At 29.7% G+C, this 15,130-nt stretch overlaps 1 protein-coding gene across 2 annotated transcripts in view; it reads right to left on the bottom strand.

Moving 5' to 3' along the window:
* Positions 1 to 15,130, bottom strand: part of LOC122269664 (degenerin mec-10-like) — a 44,862-nt gene that overhangs the window by 24,258 nt on the left and 5,474 nt on the right. Inside the window, exon 1 of one of the 2 annotated variants that reach the window (XM_071184589.1) lies at positions 774 to 862. The exons of the other annotated variant lie outside the window; for it this stretch is intronic. The gene's annotated coding sequence lies outside the window, so the exon portion shown is untranslated. Of the gene's footprint in view, positions 1 to 773; positions 863 to 15,130 lie in introns of those variants that run through there. 2 annotated transcript variants of the gene reach the window in all.

The raw sequence follows: 15,130 nt of genomic DNA on the forward strand, positions 1-15,130 counted from the left end.
TTACCACGTTTATATAAACTTGCCTTCGTGTATGTCTGTCCGGGTGGAATTTTGTAATCGATTTTAAACTAACTTCCCGACTAGCTACAGACTTCAAATTTGGCTCATAGTTCAGAATTGGATGACAATGCATGAAAGTGAAGAGAAAGAAGACATACAAACTAAAACAAAATTAAAATTAAAGAAAAATTAGTATTTTCGCGATTGTCTTTTGTTGTCGATTTGATTATTTCAAATTAGTGTCACATGTCAGTTGAAAAGTTTCGTGTACAGTGAGTGAAAAAATTGAGATTTTGGAAGTGAGTACAAAAAAAATCTAAATAAAAAATAACATTTTTAAAAACCACGTTTTTGTAGTGGAGAATAATAATTAAAAAATAAAAATTTGAAAAACGAGGAACGTGGGGCGCATGAAATACATAACAGTACACATACACATTTTCTTACTCATACACATGCACAGCTACATGCACATCCACATACACATGCATATACACACACATATTCCACATCCACATCCACATTCAGATACAATTACAATTACAGATATACATAGACATATTCTCATGTGCACACATGCACACACTAATATAACATTACTGTCATGTATTTCATGAGCTTCAAGTTTTTTGTTTTTCAAATTTTTATTTTTCAGTTATTATTCTCCACTGCAAAAACGTGGTTTTTTAAAATATTATTTTTGATTTTGATTTTTTTTTTTTGGATATTACAAAATAAAACATTAAGTTTTAAAATAAAAAGACAACGCTTACTTGATTTAATTCGTGATGTTCCGTAATTTTCTCACGAGCACAGCTTAACAGAAGTATACTCTCAGTTTTAAAACAATTCTTATTCTGCCAAATGACTTCATATTTTGAAAATTTAATGAAGGCGAAAGGTTAATACCATTAAAATGTTTGTTTCTAGAGCAGTAATTGCTCCTAATACAAATTAACTAATAGCATCGCGACATTATTCCTCATTTAAAAAAAAAACTCTCTACATGTCTCATCATTTATTAATTATGTTTTCCTTCCGAAATGTTAATTATCCAAACGAACGTGAAAATAGTTCAAAAAATAAATGAACGAAAAATTAGGACTGTTTCTAAAGATATTACTACATTGTACTAAAAAATTAGATAAAAATATGATTATGCGAGATTAAGTGAGCCCAATTGTTGTTGAAATCAACTGGAGATTTTATGTAATTTTTATTTTTAAATTTCGGGATACAATACAAAATGTCGAAAATCCACAAAGAGCTAAAATTATATAATATGTGTAGAAAACAAAATTTCTCTACAATTTAATACATTAAAATATCTGCTGCATAAAAATTTTGTGAATAATTAAAACACCTACAATTTTGTTCTAACCATTGTGCAAAATTATTTTCCAGTCTTACGCCATTAATGAAATAAAGTAAAATAAATAGAAATAAAAAACTTTATAAACAGAAACCGCCATTGGTTTTTCCATAAATAATTCTGCAAAGAAAAAATAACAATTTGTTTAGGTTTAAAGAAAACAATTGTAGCTGGGTTATTTTAATTTTTCGAACCATTCTTAAAAACCGATTGTAATCACAAAAGCCTTTTAAAAAAATTAAAACAAAAATCAGAATGTTTTGAATTGTGTGGCTGTAAGCAAAGGCCTCTGAAGGTTCAAATCAAACATTTATTTTAAAATTGAATCAGTGTTGCATTGTCATTCAAATTTGCAGCTAAGGCTTTGATTCATTTTGTCTAAATAGCTCAAAATTGAATCTAGATCACAACACATCAGAAAAATTAGAGATTGATGAGTTCGGAAGAATCATATAGTAATTTTATTTTGATTCTTCAGTAGTAATAGTAATAGTACTTTATTTATGTCACACTAAAACTGCACAATGGGCTATTGGCGACAGTCTGGGAAACTTACCTGCGGATGATCCAAGGACATGACATTGCAATTTTCATCCTCTGTAGAAGGTTGGCTCCCCTGCCTTGGCTGTCCGACGACCTTCACACGAAATCCAGAACTTTGAGGTAAAACAGTTTGACGAGGACCGATACCGCTCACCATCGGTTCCTATGCAAGCTGATCAAAGTGGTCACCCACCCACTTACTAACCACAACCTGTTGTGCTTGACTTCGTTGTTCTACTGGGAACCATGTCTTTACGATAAGTCTACTGTGGGACAACATGAATTGGAATAATCTTAAACTTGCCAACGAAAACATATAACTTGTATGAAATGTTTTGAAAATAATCCATAACATGATTTAAATTTTAAAAAAAAAACTTTTCAGTTGCTGCTTTTTGAAAAATACCATACGAAAATTCCAGCTTAGCAATTTTTAAGATGTAATCAAAGATGATTAATATTATGGAGAAAGTAATTGAATGTACAATTAAGATCAGAGAATGAGTGCTGCTAATTTTCTCGAAGGTTTACATGATAAATATAAATAACATTGTGAAAAAATGTTTTATAAATAAAGATAAACTATTTTATGATAAAGATCTGGCATACAACATATGTCACTAATTTTCCCTATATTGCTCGTGATAAATATTACAGTACACTCTCGATTATCCGTGAGCAGATTATCCGGTTTGTGGATTATCTGTGCTCACTCCGGAGTCACACAAAAAATATAAAGAGAAACATTTTCAAGATTAAGAAAATTTGATTCATGAAGTTGTAACACTACCAAATTTTTGGAAGTAATATTCGTTATTAGATTGCAGTATATGGAATATCAGTAGCATAGTCAAAGGTAAAGTCGTCTACGTTATCACGATCTTGAAGAAAGATCATACCGCTTCATCATCTTCAGATATTCAAGAAAAATATGATAACAGTATTCTCGAACAAGCAAAAGAAATCTAAGGTTTCGGAATTTTAGAAGATTGGTTTCAAAGTGATGCATGTGAGCCTGGCTTCCAGTATTTGACTGATGAAGACATCATTATGTTGTTAAATCAAGTAGTGATGATAGTAACTGATGCAAAAGATGTAATAAATGAATGAAATATAATTTCTCATTCTGCTGCTCTGTGGAAACTTTATTAGAATATATGGGAGGATTTGATTACGGTGACATTACTGCGGTTCGTAAAATATGTGTATCGATATATGTCGAAGACGCATTACACATTTTTTAATAAGGAAAATTCCTAGTTTGATGTTATGCATGCAAATGTCAGTAATTTTTATATTTTTTGTACTGATATTGAATTTTTCTCTAATAAAAGGAGTTTTCGGATTATCCGTGTTTTTCGATTGTCCGTGTGACCTGTCCCGGTGATTAACCCGGATAATCGGGAGAGCACTGTATTAACATTGTGAAAAAAACTATTTCAAAACACTATTAAGATCTGGAATGAATGAGTGTCACTGGAAAGGAAAATGTCAAGGAAAATGTCAAGACACGGGGAACATTAATGTGAAAAAAATTATTTCAAAACACAATTAAAAATGTGAAGAAAAAAAAAACTATTTCAAAACACCATTAAGATCTGAAATGAAATGTGTGTCACTAACTTAATCTATGGTTCACAAGTTAGATAGGATTAACATTGTAAACGAATTATTTCAAAACGCGATTAAAATCTTAGATAAAAATAGGGTTAATTTTCTTTATGATGCATATGATTATGATGGGTTAAAGCGCTCTGTTGACGCAGTTGGTTAAGGCGTCGCTTTCTCTGCTGGTTGAAGAGCTGCTGTTAGTGAGTTCGATCCGGGTGGCCGACAAACCTACTGGAGTGTATACGCAGCGAGGTGTATATTAAACCTGTCGTGGTTGAAAGTCTTTTCGTTGATTGGGATGTGGAAGTTTACAGAGGGGGTATCGGCTCAGACGCTATCTACGTCGTCTAACAAAGATAAAAATTACGTGGCGTTCCAAGCATGACCGTTTAAGTCAGGACTTTAAAAATAGGAATATTATTGGTACACGATTATTTAGAAAAACTAATTAAACGGACAATGAGAATCTGTGACAATCAATGAGAATTCCGAAAGGACGATGACCAAGAAAAGGTCACGGTAATTTTCCATGGCTCGTATGATTTTTCTTGTTTTGTTTTATTTTATTTTCTATTTTTGTTGGCAACTGACAAAAGCAAAAAAAATTAAAACAAAAACAAAACTCTCTTGATAATTACCCACAAAAAAAAAAGAATACTCTATAACAAATTTCTGAAAATATTTAATGCCTCATTTAGCAACTAATTATTATTCATTTATTTATTTTTTACGTCTCTTCAATAAGGCACTCAAAATATTATTTTTATTAATAATGAGATATGAGATACTGGGAAAGTACCATGGGAAATACTTCAGGGTTAAATTGCAAGCATGCATGAAATTAGTTTTTAATGAATTTTACATTATCCACTTCTTTCTGTAACATAAGGAGCAATCGAAGTTATTGCACACAATAAATATATTTATGAAATCATTAAATTGGGCACTTTCCATATAAATCCAGCTAATTTACTGAGCAGAGCGAAAAAATTAGAGAAGAATACCTCTTTTCTTGCTTTAAAAAGGTGTGCCATGTAGAAGTTTACGCTCACATTCTAAACGGTTAATTTTTAAATCAAAATTCAATTACCAAGATTAAACGTATTTTTTTAATTTATTTTAATTGGTACTAATCTTTTTCATTTTTACTTCTGTATTCTAAAAACAAACATATTTATCTACTTTCTTGAATTAGCAATCACATTCGCTACTGAATCCCAAAGCTGTTAAAGACTGTCAAAAAAACCTGGATCTTACTAAGTAATGTTTCATATAAAAATAACATAATTGTACTTTAAAATATGCTTGAATAAAAAAATTGCTTCGAATATTTAATATTTCTAAATGTTTCTAAAAAAAACGTAATAACTGCAAAAGCAAGTGAAAAAATAAAGCGCATTTAAAAATTATTAAAACCAAACCAACAAAACGATCAAACTAAGTATCAAATAATAATTTATACTTTAAGAAAAAAACTATTTCTTATTTGTAGAAAATTTTAGAGGAAAATGAAGATTCAAATCAACTAACAAAAATGTTCTGGTGAAATAACCAAACTGCATAATAATGACATTTATGATTAAAAAAACATAATTCTGGTTAATAAAATCAAAGTATACGGTATTTAAACTATTCGTTTGGTAAATTTTCCGTTTATTGTAGTAACGCATTACCGAATATTCTCGTTTTCAAAATTAGTGTTCTTATTACAACATATTTAGTAAAAATTACAAAACTGGAAACAAAATTTAACCGAGTAAATGGTTTTATATCATGCTCTAAAGTATGATAAAATTAACAAACTTTACCACATTTATCAAATTTTATCACACATTATAAAACCATATTTTACTGTTATTATTACAAAAATCATTACTAAAGCACTTCGGTAAAAATTGCTAATTATTTCGATGTGTACATAGAGCCAGAAACACGATATATTTTGCCCTATTCTGATAGTTTTGAAACTGTATTTTTTCCACATTGAAAAAAATAGTGAATAAACATTTCATAAAATCTCCAGCAAGTGGCCCCATACTGATTTATTTTTGACTAACATTCAATTACAAATATGTCCAAGCTTGCAGAAATTTCACCATATTTATGGTTCAAACTTAATTTAACTGTTGGGAGATATTCTGCGATTGAGATTAAAATATTCCTTTTTTTTCATTATTAATATTTTGCGCACTAAACACATATTTGTTATTAAATATAGTAATGCTTATGTGATTATGCATTAATATGAAAAAGAGAAGCAATCATGAAAATTGCTCAAATGCTTTAATAGAAATATTTAATCACTTTATTTTTAAAATTTGTTGGAATTAAACAATTATTTATCTTCCTTTTTAATAAAGCTTATAATAGATAAAACTATGAATATATTTTTAACAGTAAAATGGAAAATAAATTTTGTATTGATTATTAAAATAGTTAAAACTGAATTGGCACCCGTTATTACATAAAACTTTGAATCCTTTTTTAACAATAAAACAGAAAATAAATTTTGTATAGGGTATTATAATAGTTGAAACTGAATTGGCAACCATGATTACATAAAACTTTGAATCCATTTTTAACAGTAATGCAAACAATAAGTAAAGATTGTATTAGTTAATATAATAGTTGAAACTGAGTTGGCACCCATTATTAGGTATTGGGTGTCAAAAATATGAATCTATTTTTAACAGTAAAACAAAAAATAAATTTTGCATTAGTTAGTAAAATAGTTGCAACTGAATTGGCACCCATTATTAGGTAAAACTTTGAATCTTAGCAATAAAGCAGAAAATAAATTTTGTATCCGATAATGTTTTACGAAAAAAAATTCTTGGTAAGTAAAATTCAATCTTAATTCCAGATCCTACAAGAGAAGCACCAAATAATCCAAAGTCTTCCTCTGTTGCTTTCTTGTAAATGCAGTAACGAACGAGAAAAAAATCTTACTGAAACAATTCGTTAAAGATGGTATAGATTTTCAAAAGTATCAGCCTCAAAGGGCTTATTTAAGATAACAACTGTTAAAGAACAGTACGAAACGTTATTTCTCAAAAAAATATCTATACATACTATCAAACTCACCTCTTTCTAACATTATATATTGTTTGTTATTTATTAAACAATAAACAGTAGTAGCTTACGAAATAAGTGAAAAACCAACGAGTATTTATATGGCATATAAACAAAAATAACGAAATGTTTTGACAAGCAACTAAACAGTGTTCTGATGTTTAAAAGATACTGTATTCATTTGGGAAATATTTTGTTTCTGGAAAACTTCTTGCACCGCAAATAATGATAAAAGCAATTTATGAGGAGTAAATGGAATTCTTGTTAGTTGTCCTTAATAAAAACAGATATCTTTCATGAAAACAAACCAAAAGAAATTAATACTCGCTCACAAACTGAATATTTTTATTTTACTTTCATTAAATCTAGCATATTTTAATGAGGCATGCAATTAAAATTCAAAATTTCTAGAAGTCTAGTAAAAATGAATTATTTTGTCATCTGAGATCAAATGGTTAGGAAATGATTCCTAACCCTTATAAATATTGTGTTAATTGCGTGGAAACATTTTTAAGAAATTATAAAAGTTTCGAAGAACTTGAAACTTAAAAATGATTATCGTTGTCTCATATTAATTTGTTGGAATTAGGAAGAATATTACATGATATACACACAAACATATATATATATCAATGGNCGAGTGCATCCTCCAAAAAATCTCAAGAATAGCTTTCTTTCTCTAAATTTTCATAGGCTTCGAGTTATTTAGATAATGTAGGCATTTTTCTTCCTTTCTGCTAGTTTGTTGTTTTATGTTATTTATGTAAACTGTGTTTTGCGAAAACAATTTTATATATATATATATATTGATACGATGATTGGTACATTTTTCAACTTAATTGATGTCTTATAAATAAATATTACCATTAGTTTTACCATTTACTCCAAATTTTTCTCAAATCAATAAATCTTATTATGCAACTTTTGGTAATGTTCATTTACTTTTTCGCTGAAAATTAGTGTAAAACTCCTACTTTTACTATTTCTGATTTTCGGTTCAGACTGATTCTGAATTTATTATGTGTTTTATAATGCATATATTTAAAAAAATCAAACCAAAATCTGACAAGTTGTTTCCCAAAAGTAGCAAAATTGATCAACATAACTATAAAGGGCTATAGAACTTACCAAAACAAAAACAGTGAATCATTATGTTTAAAATTATATTTTAAACAATGCAGAACTGAAAATAGCAACGAGAGGACGTCAGCTTGGTGAAGCTACATGAACATTCTCTTTTCTAATGGACAAGTTGGCTAGATTCACCTAAACAAAACCATGTGACTGTAACTCCCATTAAATTACCGTCATTGTAACCCGCATTGAAGGGGATCGAATCATTGCAACCAGACTTGAGGGGAATGCCGCCTGTTTAACTCAATCACTGTATTGAAACTTTCATTGTTGCTGATGGTCTCTCATTTGAAAACTTGTACAGCTTTCAGTAATAAATCCATATCCAATGTTTTTTCTTTATTATTGGCATTCATTATTCATTCATATTTTCATTACTCAAAGCAGACACCTACCGGCTTCTTACACCTAGTTTTCCAATCCGACATTCACACCAGTTCTCCAATCCGACCAGAAAACTGGGCGCAAGGAGCCGGTTAAGTAGTTTGTTTAGGCTGGTTCTATTACGGATTGCTGTTTTAGCCATTAATTTTGTAACGCCCAATAGGCATCAGTCAGAACAAAGTGGAGTTCAAAAAAGTTCATTAGTTGTATAAGTTGGATAAATCTACAGGTTGTTTCTTAGCGAAAGGCGAATACCCTTTAATCTCAGAAAGGTCATGGCAGATTTTTAACTAAATGCAGCCTTATCATTTCTTATTTTTTGGCTAAAATACAATATGTGAAAAGAGAGTCGGGATGACTGAGGCATAAAACACTCACCTCCCAAAGAAGTAATAAAGGTTCAAATCCCAGCCATGGTTGGTAGTTCCGGATTCTACTCTCGGTTTCCACCTACCATAGTGTTGAGATAAAATATCCTCAGTGATAGATGAATGATGGGTTAAAATTTTCTACACATTGGGCTAACCATGAAATGTTTCCATATAACACTCCTCTCTACATAACTCGACTTAATTCCATAAAAAAAAAGTCATCCACGTAAACCCCATTGTTCCAATGCTGGATCTAAAAGTTCAAATGTCTTCTGAGAAAATGTAGTCTACTAAGACAAAACCTAAAAAAATGAATCTCAAATTTTACATACTCGTTAAAACTTACTTTTTTTTTCTTGTGATATTCTTAAATTTCATTTTTCTTCGTACTTGAACCATTTTTAAAACTAAGTCAACAAATAATAGAAATAAAGAATGAAACCTACAAAAAATAAAATATTTGAGTCTTCAGCTACATACACTCATCTAAACTGACAATAAATACTTATGACGTCATCAAATTTCATTGTTATTCTCTCTTAACCATTTTTAAAATTAAGCTCTCGTAACTCGATGAGAAGTGAAGTGATTATGCCTAACCATGTGACTTAAACTAGATTTAATTGGATACCTGTAGGCGACGTCACGCGTGTGTGTCGAACATGATTTTCTTCTAAATCAGTGGTCGCCAAAGTGGTCTATATAGACCCCCAGGGGTCTATTTAACNTCGAACATGATTTTCTTCTAAATCGACAAATGACATAATTTACTTATAATGACGTCACTTGCAGGCATCCAATTAAGCTCACAAAATAACTCTAAATCTCTTAAAGCTTAACAGTGCTTAAAATAACAGCCAATTAGAGTAAATAAAAACTAAAATACCATTTTGTAAACATTTTATTGTGTTTCAAATCATATTTATTATATGCACCTTTAATCCAACTACACATTTTTTAAACTATTATACTTCCTTTTCTTTACGAAAACAATTTTAATTTTAAAAAAATTTTTATCCCAGTTTTAATCTCAAAAAATCAAATAGGTGAAGAAACTTTAAGATAGCAGTAAGAAAAACTTTGAGCTATGTCTCAGTTGAGTTATTTTTTTTTTAATAAAACACAGTGTTAAAAATTTTTTTTCTCTCCTATCAAAATCCAATATGTGAAAAGAAGTGTGAAAGAAGAAAGAAACGAAGTGCGAAATCATACAATATCTTAAGCCGATAAAAGAATAGCTTCTTATAACAGAAGTTACTCAACCAAAAAGTTAATTATAGTTTCAGGAAAACCCAATTTTCTTGAACGATATTTTTATGTTATACAATAATCCCGGATTTTCTAAAGAATATTCTTTTTTGTTTTATTTTTCAACACATCACGTTTTTATTTTATGTTGAATAAAGGTTTGTGTTGGTTACTTTTAATGGAAGAAAAAGGTAATCTATTTTAAATTGTGTTTGATTGAATTTCCTCACATATTCCGAGGGAAAAAATTAGTTTTTAGGAAAAGTTTTCTTAACATAGAATAATTATAATTGAATTATAACATTATAACTATCTTTTATACCGAGAATTTACATAGTTAAGCTTCATAAAACTCTTTTATTATTAACATCACAATTTATTCCATTAGTAATTTCAATGAATTCCATTAGTTATTCGCTTTATTCCATTAATAATTTCCATTAGTAATTCCTGTGAATTTTCAATGAAACTACATATAAGAAAAAACATAAAACAAACTTATGGTTTTGTAAGATCAAAGTAATTATATTGTGAATAATAGCCATACTGTAATGAATATTAACATTAATGAAGTTAATAATAGTTCTAATATAAGGATCAAAAGTAATAATTTAACTATAGTGATTTTAATAAATTGTTGTAATAATACAGGGGATATTAATTACAGAGCTAATAATATTAATAATTTTTTGAATAATAATAATAATTCGATGAATAATAGTTATTGCATGGGTAATATTAATAATAGAGTGAATCATGATAATAATAGAGCGAAGAATCATATTAATAAAGTGAATAGTAAAATTTTGTTTCATAATTGTAATAATAGACCAAATTCAAAAAATAATTCAATAATGTATACCAGTATTTATAAATTAATAAATAGTAATAATTTACTGACAAATATAAATATAGCGAATGTGATAATCGAGAAATTATACACAATAATAAAGGGAATAAAAGCAATAAAAGAATAAGTAATAATAATACTATGCAAAGATGATTGATAGTCTAAATATTAATGGAATTAATTAATTAAATTAACATTTCCATACTTTAAATAGTAAAAAACATGAATGATGTTCAAGGTTTAACACTTCACGAAAAACAGCTAATGATTTAACTTTTATTCCGCTCAGAACATTAACAACAGAACTAAAAAGACTAATGTGACCTATAAATTAGGAAAACTAGCAATCCCAAAATTCAAATATATACTACCAATAAGTAATTGGATACCTGTGATAAAAAATATGAATACAATTTATTCATATTCAATAGTTGATAGAGCCTCCACCTGAGGCAATCACAGCCTTTAACATTCCATGCCATGGTTTCCACAAGTGTTTTGTTGATGGACAGTGGTCTTTTCTTCCACTCTGCTTGGAGAAGACACGTAAGCTCTTTCACCGATTTTGAACTGTTTCTGCACTCCTTAATTAGGCGATCCAACTCGTCTCAGAGGTTTTCTACAGAATTCGGGTGTGGATGCTATGAAAACCAGTTCATTCGGTTCACCTCATTGTTATCCTTTCTATCCATGATGGACCTCGCAATATGACAACTGGTGTTGCCATCCTGGAAGTAACAATGATTTAACCCGTATGACTTCAACTGCGTAGAAAGCACATTGTTGTCTAGTTCAGGAGTCGGTGATGAGCTCACCATGAATTGGGATCAAGGGTATAACAGTACATACCAAAAGAAACATCCTCACACCATAATTTCACCTTCATCAAACTTTACTTGCTTTCTAATAAAGCCCCGCAAGAAAACGTCCAGTCAATGGTATAGCAATATGGATCACATAGTTATCATTCATGACCAGCCCATTTTCATGAGTACAGAGAGGCCTGAAAACAGCGTTGAAACAGTGTTAGTGCTTCAAAAGTATTCGTGTAAGATTCAGATCTATTCGGTTCACCTCATCGTCATCATTCGAAATATTGTTGGATCTCCCAACGCGTTAAGTGGCATGGTCATCCTGGAAAAATCAATGATCTGACCCGTAAAATTGATACAAAGTAGGAAGCACGTTGTTGTCTAGAATGGCAGAGATGGAGTCGCCATTCAGCTTACCATGAATTGGGATCAAGCGTCCCTGTCCATACCACAAGAAAAATTCTCTCTCCATAATTCCATATCCGCCAAACTTTACTGTAGACACAAAGCATTCTACCAAAATAAGTTCTCCAAGTATGCTCCAAATTCAGGCTCTGTCGTTCAACATTTTGAGATTAAACCTTGATTCATCACTCCAGAAAACCGCATTTCCACTCACCTGTGATTCTATTTCGATGGGGCCTTGCATCAACAAATTTTCTAACCAAATGCTCACGGACAGCAGCACGACCATAAAAAACCAATCAAGATTCCTTAATGATGGTATTTAATGAAACTATAGTCCCGGATGCTTGCAGAAACTCCTGGTGTATGTGGGATATCGGTTTTGTGCGGATTTGTTTCCGTTTTTCTTTGGACAACAATCGTCGGTCTCTATCTGTTGGTCTCGTTGATCTTCCGGGTCGAAGCACATTCTGCAATCATCACTCATCATATGCTTTTTAATCACTAAAGGCCACTGTCAATTTTGGAGTGCTTAACTCACTAGATATGTGCCTAAGGTATCATATATTTCTATGATATTCAACAATTACTCCTTTCTTGCAGTCAGACAGCTCGGAATTTCGTGACCTTGACTAATGCTAATGCTGTTTTTTAAACAATATTTAAGTACAGTAGGCGTTACGTAGATCAGAACCACAATATATGCTCATTTTCATGGGTGTTTTAATATTTATTGGTAGATAGTGTATTATTTGTTTAAAATCCCTTAAATATTTCATTAGTTAAGAGAGGGAGGAAAAACACAATTTTGAAAATTTTTATAAAATTTTATAATGTAGTACTAGACAAAAAGAAAGTAAAAAACTTCGAGAGGCCTCCCTGGACGAGCAGTATCACGCTCCAAACACTGTCTGAAGCTTGGAGGCAGCAGGTTGGAGCCCCGCTGCTACCTTGGATTTATTTTCGTCATTCTCAGTATTGTTCTATATGTCCTTCTAGTTGACAGAGTCCTATATACCATAATTGAGCATGCAAATGTTTGCTGGGTGAAAAAAAATCTTACATAACTTAATTTTTAAAAATTAAAAAAATGCTTCTAATTTTTGGTCTCATAAAATATCATTTTTCAATATCAAATTTAATATTTTTGGATAATTTTCTGGCAAACATTTTTGTTTGTCTATAACATGTTTGCAATTAATGCTTTTCTTTTACTAATGTTGTTTTCATAAACTCTCACAAAAATTTCCTTAGACACATATTTTTTTTAATTCATGCCGATTTTCATATTTATACCGATTTTATAATTCTTACGAGAGAATTTGTTAAGGAGAATTTGTTACTCTTTATCGATTTGATAAATTCACTTCGATAAGGAGAATTTACCCGACACTGATAAAACGGGTATGGTCAAATATGGTAAGAATATGGTAAAAATAATAATTAATAATGGTAATAATAATAAATAAATATGGTAATAATAATTATTTTCTGAAAAATTAACAATGAAATATGATTTTATTGCCATGATGCTTGAAATGTGAAAAAAACTTGCAATTTTATCATGTTTCTTCATGAAGTGTGGCATATAAATCATTCAGTCGGTCAAAATTACTTTTCAGTTTTGTATTTTTACAAAATAAGAACTGATACTAGAACTGATACTGATAGTACTGATAAGAACTATAATTTTGAAAATAAAAATTTTCGGAAAACCGTTTTTAATATAAAGGAAAAAATCACCAAATGCATGGTTTAAATAATATATATTTTGGTTTTATTAAGCGTTTCATCATATTAAAAATTTTAATTCTAAACTTCCATTCATGAAATTGTCACAATGACAAAAAAAGGTTTAATAAAATTAAATTAAGAAGGCAGATTGATTTGGTTAAAATAAAAATAGTTTTTTCGTTCCTTTAACCCCTTGGTTACGGGTGATTCAGAAAAGAATTCGTACAAAATCAGAATCAGGATGTAATTAAATAAAAAACGGTAACTAAAATGTAATCGTTTCTAATGTGACAGACTTACTTTGCTTTTTCTTTAATTATTGTTAGTTTAATCATATATATAATCAATGCTAATTCAAAGTATAACTAAATAGTTTTATTTTGAACAAAGTAATGGTGAATTAAATTAATCAAACAATTATAACTCCGCCCACAAATAAACTGCTAAAGAAATACTTTGATTACCAGTTTTATCTTTTTACCCTGGTTGATACGATTTTATGCTGACACGTATTTGTGACAGTCGGCGCGAAAGGATTAATACATGGAGAAATTTCAGTGCCCTGCTCTTTGCAGTAGACTATTGGCTATTGGAACCCTTGACTATTGGAATACAAAATTCTCATTCACGTATAGCTGATAGCAGCACAGAACTGCTAAACTCCAATATTATATAATAATTGATATTTCATATCTCTCCAGATAGATGGCACCACTAGATAAGCTAATTAAGCAACATAGTTTACTCGACAAAACATAACCCAAACACAACCAAGTTTAAGTGTAAAGGTAAACTTCATTTTTGTAGTTTTGAAACCATGGTTCAAAACTGTATAGTTTTGTATTCACTGTTCCTTTTAACAATACCACTTGAAAGCTATTTCAAAACGATAAAGGTTAAGGAATGTTTCTAACCATAAATTTTACGGCTAATGGGATTAGGTTGCTTTACTGCAATTTTAAATTTACTTATTCTTCTGATCATGAAATTGCCACAATAGTAAAAAGAAAGGCTTAATGAGAATAAATTTAAAAAGTTTAATTAAGATATTTTTTGAAAAATATTCCTATAGTTAAAAAAATTAATCCAAAGTTTAAAAGTATTAAAGGTATTTCAATAGTTATGAATAATTAAAATATTTAATTTCTGAATAAATATCGCATACCACTCTAACGTATAACTTTTCTGCTACTGAAACTTCACATGTAAGCTTGACTTTTCACTTCAAATAGTTTCGAATCAGTTATTTTTTTACTTGAATAAAAAATGAATTAAAGCTTTTAACTGTACCTGCTAATGGGACACCACAAGTTTTAGAAAAAATATAATAAACGCTGTTTGATATTTGCTCAGTCGAAATTAATTTCACTTCGTTTTCTCCTCTCGTTCTAGTAACACACTTAAAAAAGTACATTTAATTTTTTTTAAATTGAACTGATATGTAAAAGCCTATGAACATTGAATTATTCATGGAGTTCAATATTTTACACAAGAGTGTTTCTCAATAATGAAGCCATCTTTTTAAAGTTGGAAAAAAATCTTGTACATTAATAATACCTTTTAGGGCAATTAAAAGGCAAGACATAAACTAAAT

Source organism: Parasteatoda tepidariorum, chromosome 8, assembly GCF_043381705.1.
Source record: "Parasteatoda tepidariorum isolate YZ-2023 chromosome 8, CAS_Ptep_4.0, whole genome shotgun sequence".
Taxonomy (NCBI): domain Eukaryota; kingdom Metazoa; phylum Arthropoda; class Arachnida; order Araneae; family Theridiidae; genus Parasteatoda; species Parasteatoda tepidariorum.